Below are 12,266 nucleotides of genomic sequence, written 5' to 3'. Positions count from 1 at the left end.
CAAGTGATCCACCTGCCTCGGCCTCCCAAAGTACTGGGATTACAGGTGTGAGCCACCATGCCTGGCCAGTTATGAACATTTTACAGATGAGGAAACTGGGGCCAAAGAATTTATTTTCTCAGAATCACAAAGTTAGAAAGTGGTGGGACTATGATTCAAATCCAAGTCCTGATTCCCGAGCCTATGCTCCTTATTCTATTGCCCACTCAATTTTCCCCCAAAATCCAAGCCAACATCCAATATGAATTCCATCTGACCTTGTTATGAAAGCAGCCCCCCCCCCCCCCCCCCCCCCCCCCCCGCCACACACACACAGTCATTCTGCTGAAGGAGACCAATCCCAGATGCCTCCTGGCTTCTTGCTGTCAGCAGTAAGAATTAGTCCAACAGCTGGAGAAAGGAAGCCACCAATAACTGAGAGTTGGCTGTTGCCTTCATTATCTGCATTTTGCTCTTGTACAAAGCAACGTGTGTGTGTGGAGCCTCTAAGTATGTCCACAAGGTGACATAGACAAGACCATGGTAGTTGCTTGTGACAACTGGATCTGACCTTCCCTGGAACTCAGGAAAATGTAAATTGCTCTTTCGTGGCCCCAACAGCACTTTTTTGTACCTACTTTGGACAAAGTCACCATACAAAGAGGATCCTTGCATGCTGGGAATGCTTGCTTACCTATGCGGCCTCCCAAGAATCAGCCCATGGGTGGAGACTCTGCCCTACTCACTTTTTATTCTCATGCCGACTAGCACAAGGCAGGTACTCAATGTGTGTCAGTTGACACAAAACAAAGTGAGCATGTCCTAGGGAGGTGAGACGATGGGAAAAGGTGGGTCTCCTCCTGACTCTCACCACCCTTGCTACCTGGGGTGCCCGTTCCTCCACCTCACTTCCCTGGGGTCTCCCAGTCTGTCTTGCCTCATTGCTCTGTCCCAGGGAGAGAGAGGTGACAATGTCCCAGAGCCAAAGCCATCCTGTGCAAAATCAGATAGGAGGAAAGTACATACAGTGCTACCCAAAAAGCCAGCACAGCCTGGAGGAATATGATGCTTTGGGGAGGTACCTAAGGATCCTGTATAGGAAACATAAGCCATGATGGAAAATAAAGTAATACAAGCAGTAACCTCCAAGACAGAAAATTGATTCATTAGTGCCTCTAGGTTGCATGACTGTGGAAAATAACTCTCCCGGCTGAATAACCAGTTATGATCAGCAGTTAAGACCTCTCTTTTGTTTTACTTTGTAAGAAGAAGAGAAGAAAGAGAGGAGGGAAGAGAGGGAGGGCAAGTCAATGACTTGTGTTGAGGATGAGAGGAGAGATTTATCTTTAAGACTAATAGCTTGTCAATGAGAGTCTATAAATAGCCTGCCTTTGAGATCAGCCAAGTCCCTATTATATATTAAATTCCCTTGCCTGAAAAATAAATTGTGGAAGAGAAAGGGAAATTATTTACATTCCATTTTATGGGAATCAGACTTGTCCATGATCTCCCTATCTGTCTAGTGGTTTCCACTTGGCTGGATTTATTGGCATGACTTGCCTTGTGGGTTCACTCTCACTGGGCTCCTGCCTCTTTAGGGGGCTGAAAGTCTTTGTGGATCTTGCAACAGTATGAGAGAAGGCTCTTCCATGCAGACCCACCACTGTGTCCACACAGAGAACCCAGGGGCATCGTTCTGAGATTGCAGGGTGGCGTCTTCCAGCACATAGGTAAGTAACAAGCTTTCTGGTAAATTTGCAATGCACAATAACCACTTACCAGCTGCCAGAGTAGATACATTTTACTTTTAAAGTGTTGTGTGTACCCTTAAATATTTGTAGTGCCTAACTGGAGTTGCTTTGAATTTGTTGAAAGGATTCAAGCCTTGATTTATGTATTATTTTTTGGCTGTGGAAAGAAAATGGTCTCCAAGTCCCCTTCAGCAGGAAGTCAATACCCCAGAGTTAATACTCCCTTTCTTTGAGGGAGCAATATTTCTCAAGAAAAGAAAAAAAATATTTTTCAGCAAATCTTGACCATAAAATTCATCTGCTCAAGGCTTTACGTCAATTCAGTGATCATGGGCAATTTATGAACCAATGAAGTCAGCCAGCTGGGGGGCAAATCAGGATGGAATAAACTTATGCATTATTTTTGTATTTGTTCAAAGTAAAAATAACTTTTGGAGTGCGTATGGTGTTAAAATATCAGGTTCAACATAGAACTTTCCTCTCTGCTCTTATTTTCCACCATTCAAGACTGCAAACAATACGCTTTGAAAGAAAGAATGACTTTTCGAAAAATTGACTTTTACAAGGCATACAATCTAAAGAAAAGCAGAGTGGAATATAGATAAGTTCAAGTTATCTCCCTGCATGTTTTATGGGAGGTAACTTATTGATTTTGTCTTATATTTTTGTTCAAGCCACTTGTCTATCAAGTGCCCTTATACATCATCCTTTGAGAGAATACAATAGATCCTCCGAGACCAAGCTTCAAACATTGGAATTTTGATAGAGATTGCATCGAATCTGTAGGTTGCTTTGGATAGTATGGACATTTTAACAATATTAATTATTCTAATCCATGAACATAGGATATCTTTCCATTTATTTGTGCCTTTTTCAATTTCTTCTTCTTTTTTTTTTTTTTTTTTTTTTTTGAGACGGAGTCTGGCTCTGTCGCCGGGGCGGGAGTGCAGTGGCCAGATCTCAGTTCACTGCAAGCTCCGCCTCCCGGGTTTACGCCATTCTCCTGCCTCAGCCTCCCGAGTAGCTGGGACTACAGGCGCCTGCCACCTCGCCAGGCTAGATTTGTGTATTTTTTAGTAGAGACGGGGCTTCACCGTGTTAGCCAGGATGGTCTTGATCTCCTGACCTCGTGATCCGCCCGTCTCGGCCTCCCAAAGTACTGGGATTACAGGCTTGAGCCACCGCGCCTGGCCGCCTTTTTCAATTTCTTTCATCATTGCTTCATAAATTTCAGTGTACATGTCTTTCATCTCCTTGGTTAAATTTATTCCTAAGTATCTTCTCATTTTTTGTAGCTATATTATTGTAGACGGGATTATTCCCTTGATTTCTTTTTCAGATAGTTCATTATTAGTGTATAGAAATGCTACTGATTGTTGTGTGTTGATTTTGTATCATGCAACTTTACTGAGTTTGTTTATTAACTGTAACAGTTTTTTGGTAAAATCTGTAAGATTTTCTATATATAAGATCATTTTCTCACCAATGATTATTTTATCTTACTTTTTACTTCTTCCTTTTGTCTCATAACTCTGGCAAAGACTTCCAATACTATGTTGCATATGGCAAGAAGTCGGCATCTTTGTCTTATTGCAGATCTTAGAGAAAACGCTTTCCATTTTTTACTGTTGCACAAAATGTTAGGTGTGAGCTTCTCATATATGGCCTTTATATTATTGAGGTACATTCCTTCTGTACCTAGTTTGGTAAGAGTTTTTCTTTCTTTCTTTTTCAAATTACTACTTCTTGCAAACAAGGCTACTCCACAGGCAACGTGCACAGAGTAGCTGGTATGCATTTTTTTTTATCATGAAAGAACGTTGAATTTTGTCAAATGCTTTTTTGTTATTCAGTGACATGGTCATATAATTTTTGTCTTCCGTTCTGTTAATTTGATATATCCCATTTATTGGTTTGTGTATGTTGAACCCCTTCTGCATGCCAATGATAAATCCTACTTGATTATAGTGGACAATCCTTTTAATGTGGTGTTTAATTCCATTTGCTAACATTTTATGGAGTATTTTTGCATCTATGTTCATCAAGAATAGTGGCCTGTAATTTTCTTTTCTTGTAATGTCTTTTTTTGGCTTTGATATCAAGGTAATGCTGGCCTTGTAAAAAGATTTAAGAAGTGTTTCCTCCTCTTCAACTATCAGAAAGAGTTTGAGAAAAGTCAGTTATAGTTCTTTTTTAAATGTCTGATAAAATTCAGCAGTGAATCCATCAGGTCTTGAGCTTTTTACCTTTTTTTTTTTAAGAGAGAGGGTCTCACTCTGTCACCCTGGCTGGAGTACAGTGGCATGGTCATAGTTCACTGCAGCCTCGAACTCCTGAGCTCAAATGTTTTTGCTGTCTCAGCCTCCCAAGTAACCAGGACAGCCACCAATTACCCTTATTGGGAAGGGGTCTCATTATGTTCCACAGGCTGGTGTTGAACTTGCTCAGCCTCCCAAAGTGCTGGGATTACAGGTGTGAGCCACCATGCCCGACCCTGTGCTTTTCTTTGATGAGAGAGTTGTGTCTTTTTTGTTTTTTGTTTTTTGCTTTTTTCTTACTGATTCAATGTCCTTACTCATTACTGGTCTCTTCAGACTGTCTACTTCTCTATGATTCAATCTTGATAGGTTATATGTGTCTAGGAATTTATCTGCCGCTTCTAGGTTATCCAATTAAAATTCCACTCTTTTTAATCTATCTTCTTTTTGGCTAAGAATAATTTTTAATCTGTCTTCTTTTTGACTAAGAATAATTATTTTAGACCTCTTGATTTTTATCACTAGCTCTTTTCCCAGCTCATTTCAGTAGAATCACATATGAGAACAGGTAAAAAGCAATAGAGTCACCTTGAGAGGCAGCTGCTGCCCAACATTCTATTAAAAAGAACATACTGGTTCATTCTGTATACAGTAAATTTGTGCTGAAGCTCTTAATGTCTTTAAGACATTATCATGGTGGTGGCATAGAGGACGATAGTAGAATACAGTGATTAAAAGCATATACTTTGATATCAGTCAAACTGGGTTTGAGTCCTGGTTCTGCCATATATTGACCATGTGAACTCTGGGAAGTTCACTCATTGATTCAACAAATGTTTGTTGAGTGCCTACTGTATGCCAAGCCCTAAATGGAGAATACTGCAGTGAACAAGGCAGATATTATACCCAACTTCATAGCTCATATACATAAGAGAGACATTAATTAATTACACAAGGATTAATTTACCTAATGTTACAAAGAAGAAGTAAAACTGTGTTATGAGATTGATTTGACCTGCTCTGCACAGTTCAGAAAGTTTCCCTAAGGAAGTTGGGAATCTAAGGGTCCAACATGAATTAACTAAACACAAAGGGGAGAATGAGAACTTTGAGGAAAGGCAGTTGGTAGGTGGGAAAGCCCTGGAGCAGAGAGGAGGCCGGAAAGTCTGGAGCAAGGAGAACAAAGGCAGAGGTACAAGAGGAGCTGGTGATGCAAGCAGGGACCAGAGCATGATGGGCCTGGAGGCCATGTTAAGGATTTTGGTCTTTGCCCTAAAATCAATGGGAAGTCTTCAAGCAATGGAGAAACACAGTCAGATTTGCCTTTGCTAAAGATCATTTAGTCTTCTTTGGAGAGCACAGAGCAGATTGAGGCAAAAGTGAGAGGAAGAACCACTGGGAAGCTGATGTTCTAATATGGATAGTGAGATTGCAGAGGAGTAGAGAAATTGACTGGATGTTTATGAGGTAGAGTGGAAAGAACTCCATTGGATACGGAGGGTGAGACTGGGTCAAAGATGACTCCCAGATTTCCAAATTACAGGACTGGGTGGAGAGTGGTGCCATTTACGAAGACTGGGACTGTGGATGAGAGTGACATTTTGGAGGAGAAGGCCTTCAGTTCAGTTGCAGTAGTCTCCCTTAATATGTGATTTCACTTTCCATGGCTTGACTGTTACCCATAGTCAACCATGGTTCAAAAATATTCAATGGAAAATTCCAGAAATAAACAATTCATAAGTTTTTAATCGCAGGGCATTCAGAGTAGTGTGATGAAATCTCACACCATCTCACCCAGCATGGGAATCTTCCCTTTGTCCAGGATATCCACGATGTCTACACTACTGGTCCATTAGTCACTCAGTAGCCGTCTTGGTTATCAGATGGAAGAAACATAATGTATAAAGGGTTTGATACTATCCGTGATTTCAGGCACCCACTGTGAGTCTTGGAATTTACCCCCAAGGAGAAGCAGGGACCACTGTATTCAACTTTGGTGACCTTCAGTTCCCTCTCCTCTATAGTAGAGGTGACAGTAGTGTTGACCCCATAGGAATATGGTGAGAATTCCGTTAGGTCCCGAATGTTAAGCACTGAGCATGGTGCCTGGCACATGGAGAGCGGCAATGGCTGGAGACTAATGTTCTGCTCATCAGCCATTAGGTGCAGAGGCACCCATTCTCATAGCTCCCTGCCCTTCTCTTTGTACCACTCACTACAGTTGTCATTTTACATGCATTTCTGTGATTCTTTGAATAATATTTGTCTCCTCACTCCATTTTAAGCTCCAAAAAGGCAGGGGCTGATATGATTTTGCTTAGCATTATATTCCCAGCGCTGGGCATTGTGATGAAAATGGACAAACACACAGCCAGAGCAGGAAACACACGCTTCCCCAGAGCCCCATTCATTCCTGCAACCAGGTACCCGCAGCATGTGCACGGGGACAGCCTGCCATTTGGTTGTTATTGATTACACCACAGCAAACCACACAGGTCTTCAGATTTCAATGCTAGGACGCAAATCAAAACTCACCCATAGCCTAACCTCAAGCACCTCAGGAAGTTCTTTGGAAATAAACGACAGGTGTTTCCTAGCAACACTGCAAGCGGTTGTGCATGGGGGAGGCAGCAGGCTTATTTGCCTTTCCCACTTCCTGCTCTCCCTCTCCCCAGTGTCCTATTACTGCTACTCACAAAAACCTGGCTTTTCAAACTGTTCAGTTGTGTTTTTTTTGAAGAACAGTCTGGGAAGCAGAGAGGAAGATCAAGAAGAAACAACATTTACATTTAATTTAAAACATCATTTGAACCATTAATTTCCACGGCTTCCCTAGGAGAACATTAATACGAACATCTATCTAGCAATAAAACCATTTGATTTCGTGTGTGTATTTTCTCAATTTGCTCCTATAGTTCTTATCTTCGAAGTATTCATGTGGCATTTTATTTCATGTCTGTTATTATTTATTACATCTTATGCAATATCTCATCTCTGAACAGGATTACAAACACCTCCAGGGCTGGAACTAGCTCCTAGCGAGATAATCTTGTCAACATATTCAGTAAGCATGTGTGCCTAATTGATCTGACTGCTTATCTCTGAGAAACACTGAAGTCACTGAGGAAGGAAAAGGGAATGGAAAGAGAGCAAACTCCAGCAAGTTCCCCTAGAGAGCAAAGCACCAACTCACTGAATTAAAGCCACATTGCAGCAGCTAGAATATTCCCTTCACGCATGTGGCTTTGCACAGTGAACTTTTTCTTCGTTGAACTTACAGGCTGGCTATCAGCTCTAATGGAGGCTCCTACAAACCCTGATTCTGGTTCATAGCCTGTGGTGTAAGGTATTTCCCTCCTGGGTGGCATTTTTTTTTTCTTTTTGAGACGGAGTCCTGCTCTGTCACCAAGGCTGGAGTACAGTAGCGCTATCTCAGCTCACTGCAACCTCTGCCGCCTGGGTTCAAGCGATTCTCTTTCCTCAGCCTCCAGAAGTAGCTAGGATTACAGGCATGCGCCATCATGCCCTGCTAATTTTTGTATTTTTAGTAGAGACAGGGTTTCCCCATGTTGGCCAGGCTGGTCTTGAACTCCTGACCTCAAATGATCCGCCCACCTCAGCCTCCCAAAGTGCTGGGATTACAGGCGTGAGCCACTGTGCCCGGCCTCACAGTAAATGTTTTTAATCATGCTGCTCTCACTGTTTTCACTGTTTGTTGGCACCTGGCTAACACAGGTGCCGTTATTTCCTGGAATCTCTTAAATGAGTAAATAACCACGGACAACCAACCAAGGAGGTCCCCATGAGATTGCACCTCAAGCTTCCATCCTGAAGTCACAACAGGGGAGGCTGCAGCCGCTACTTTTTGCTGCTAATTCTACTCTTAGCCAACCTCTGTGACGGCTTCTATTAGGCCTCATAAATTAAATCCAAAGAGTCAGCATTTCTCCAGGGCTTGGCTAGCTCCTTTCCTAAGCGTCTATCTCAAGTATTCAACCAGAAGGAGTGGAAAGTGTAATAAATCGACTCTTAGTAATACGATGAAGGCCCCACCTGCTATCAAGGGAGAAGGGAAAGAGAATTCCATCGTCATCCAAGAAAGAACATCTGCCAAGAAGACCTTCACTGGCCAAGCTGGAGCTCCCCCAACGCCCTGCGCGCACCAAGTAGCGGTATTTCATTACAGAGCTCCCGATTCCTCACTTCCAAGTCACTTAGACCCAGGCCAATGAAAACAATAGCAGGAAAACCAGAGGACTGTAACTACAGTCACTGAAGTCCCAGGAGCAGCAGAAAACTCTAAAGGGCAATGCTGTTTTCATGGCGAAGTCTACACCCCTCCAGTCACTTACGAGGAGCCCCAGCTCAGGTCTTTGTTCCATCCTTACGAGGTTGGCAAAAGGTCGAAACATTTCTCAGTGCCGCTCTGGAGTCAGAGCTTCTGTCTTTTCGCTAGGCCTGTTTTTCCTTCGATGATTTCAGCTCTAGGTCTGCATGTTTGGGGACATTGAAACTGCTCTTGTGGGTGTTCACTGTACACGCCAGTTATTATGAAATTAACAATGTTTAGATTTTAAGGGATGGTTTTGTATTAAGCAGACTTATTTTCCAAGCTTTGCTTTTATGCCGTTTTAAACACTAGTGAATCAAGGACTCATTCTGATTGTATGCAATTTTAAATACATACTAATATTGGTCAGGTGCGGTGGCTCACACCTGTAATCCCAGCACTTTGGGAGGCTGAGAAGGGCGAATTGCTTGAGCCCAGGAGTTTGAGACCAGCCTGGGCAAGATAGTGAGAGCCCATCTCCACAAAAAATAGAAAAATTAGCCAGGTGTAGTGGTGAGTATCTGTGGCCCCAGCTACTCGGGAAGCTGAGGTAGGAGGATCACCTGAGCCTGGGAGGTTGAGGCTGCAGTGAGCTGTGATCGACTCATTGCCTGGGTGACAGTGAGAACCTGTCTTAGGGAAAAAAAAAGATCACAAATATACGGATTACATACAGAAGCCACTCTATTTCTGGCCTTAAATTCCTTCCCTCCCCTAGAAGTAGCCACTGTTAATATATTAGGTAAACTTCCAGTCCTATTTGCAAGCATTTGTATAGATGAATGGATATGAATACTTAAAAATTTTTTTCATATAAATGAGATCATACGTCTATTGTTCTGCAGCTTGCTTTTTTGTTGTTGATAATAAAAATTTTATTTCAGGTCAATCCAAACAGAAAACCAAAAACATCCGTCCATAAATGTTTTCAGGTTTCTTCAGGGAGAAAAATGAAACTGTTATAAGAGAAATATTATTTTCTCTTTCAGTTTATAGGCTATTTGGGTCAATACTTATTTTCAGGAATTTTAGTTTATAATTTTTTTATTTTTAATTATTTTGGATTCAAAATAGTTGTACATATTCATGGAGTATAGCTTCAAAGCCTTATTTATGTATAGGTATAATAATATATTATTTTAAAAGCTGCATTATAGTACATAAAGAGAATGGGAATATACTACACTTAATCTAGCAAACTACTAGATAAGCAGGTGGTTTGCAAGATAAATTATGACAAATGCTGTAAATATTTCTTTTTTTCTTTTTCAGAGACAAAATATGTTTGCCCAACAAATGTTTGCTCTATGTTTCCCAGGCTGGTCTGGAACTCCTGGGCTCAAGTGATCCTCCCACCCCGGCCTTCAGAGTAGCTATAACTACAGGTGCACACCACCACACCTGGCTGCAAATGTCTTTGAAGAACAATCTCTATGCACATAAATATTTCTTAAGGTCACATTCCTAGAAATGCAATCGGTGTGTCAAAAGATACATGCATTTTTAAAAGTTTTATTGTTTCAGAGATTTATCCATGTTGTAGCATTTATCGGTACTTTGTTCCTTTTTATGGCTGAATAATATTCTACTGTGTGGCCATACCACATTTGCTTGTCCATTTATTAATTCATGGACCTTTGAGGTTCTTCCACACTTTATTATGAATAATCTTGCTATAAACATTTGTGTGCAAGACTCTGTGTGTAGGTGTATGTTTTCATTTCTCTTGGGTAAATACTTAGGAGTGGAATTGGTGGGTCATATGATAAATGTATGTTTAACTCCTTAAGAAACTGTCAAACTTTTCCAAAGTACCTACGCCATTTTACATTTTCACCAGCAATGAAACAAGGGATTCAATTTCTCCACATCCTAGTCAACACTTGTTATTGTATATCTTCTTTGTTATATCCATTTTAGAGGTGAAAATGTTTTTAAATTGGCTTTACTAATTTGCTCTTCCCCTGATGTTGTATATATAATACCTGCTTCTCTACATCCTCACCAACCATAGCCATTATCAGTCTTTTAAATTTTTGCCTTGAGAATATTTGTGTAAAGTTACCTCACTGTTGTTTTAGTTTGCATTTTCCTGATAGTAGTGAGCATCTCTTCATATGTTGATGGACCATTTTTATTCCATCTTCTGTGAATTGCCTGTTCATATACTTTTTTTTTTTTTTTAACTGGATTGACATTTACAGATATTCTGTATGTAATCCAGGTATTGCTCTATATGTAATATGCCTTAGTCTGTGACACTTAACCTTTCTTATATCTTTTTTGTACAAAAGCATTTAATTTTCTCTAGTTAAATCTGTCAGTTTTCTTCATTATAGATTTTGGGCTAAATGTTATGCTTAGGAAAGCCTCCTCCAAACCTAGGATTATGGAAATATTCCCTTATATTTTCTTCTAATAATTCTACAGTTTTATTTTTATGGCTGAACACTAATAAATTTGGAAATTATTCTTACATAGAAGAATATATATTTGTTTGGTTCCAGTTGCCCCACAACTTTTCACTGAATTGTTTATCCTTTCCTAACTGATCTGAAATAAAATACAATCCCACCTCAATCATTGTAAATTTTGACATGCAAATCAGTCATTTTCTGGACTTTATATGCCACTCCATTGATCAGTTTGTCTTCTCTGAGCCAATATTGAACCAGTTAAATTACTATTGCTTGAGGGTGTGTTTTGGTATCTGGTCTGGTAAATCCCCATTCATAACTCTTATCTGTAAAGAAAATGTCTCAACTAATCTTTGCAAGTGTAATGAAAATATTTATGGATTAACAAGATCTTGTAAGAAAAATAAGGTAGAATCACATAAAGGGTCGAAATGGAAAAACAAAAAAAAAAGAATGTGAAAGAATGTGAAATTATTTTCACATTCTTTAGCTCTGTCATTACTACCAGTGCAAGGACACTTTTGTCCACTAGCAACTCTCTTGTGCACCTCTAGTGCCAGATCATCTGTTTCTATTCTTCATCAAAAAAGAAACCAGGGCTCACGCCTGTAATCCCAACACTTTGGGAGGCCGAGGAGGGTGGATCACAAGGTCAGGAGATCGAGACCATTCTGGCTAACACAGTGAAACCTCGTCTCTACTAAAAATACAAAAAATTAGCTGGGCGTGGTGGCAGGCGCCTGTAGTCCCAGCTACTCAGGAAGCTGACGCCAGAGAATGGCGTGAACCTGGGAGGTGGAGCTTGCAGTGAGCCAAGATCGTGCCACTACACTCCAGCCTGGGCGACAGAGTGAGACTCCATCTCAAAAAAAAAAAAAAAAAAGAAAGAAAAGACACCAGGACTCCTAGAAAGGCACACAGTCCTATGTCTTGCGTCATAAAAAAAAAAAAAAAAAAATTAGGATGGCCCCAAACATCCTATTGTTGTAACAAAGTAAGAATGCTGCCATAACTGTCAAAAGCAATATTTTATTTTTTAAAAAACCAAAACCCCACAAAAACAAAAGAATAAGCGTGAAGGACTTCCACCAGCCAAGCTGTAATGTTCTGAGCGTTCAAAAAAGGAGATGAAAATTATAAGGTGAGTCTATAAAGGGACACACCTTCATAGAGATTCCAAGAGAAAAAGGAGTTGTAATACAAAATTAAGATGGTTATAGGATATGGCTAAGGGACTATTCATATATGTATGGACATTTTGTTTGTTGTGTGAAGAATAACATATTTTCATAAACCAGACGTGTTTGTTTCTAGCTATCCTCACAGAAATAAAGAAAATCGTAAGATAAACTAGAAAACATAGTACAAAAAGGCAAAAGAAGCCAGGCACAGTTGTGCATACCTGTCATCCAGCATTTGGGAGGCTGAGGAAGGAGGATCACTTGAGGCCAGGAGTTCAAGACCAGCCCAAGCTGTAACAGAGTGAGACCCTGTCTCTACAAAAAAAACTAAAAAAACAAAAAATCAGCCA

Source organism: Piliocolobus tephrosceles, chromosome 9 (assembly GCF_002776525.5).
Source record: "Piliocolobus tephrosceles isolate RC106 chromosome 9, ASM277652v3, whole genome shotgun sequence".
Lineage (NCBI taxonomy): Eukaryota > Metazoa > Chordata > Mammalia > Primates > Cercopithecidae > Piliocolobus > Piliocolobus tephrosceles.
This window is presented reverse-complemented; position numbering follows the sequence as displayed.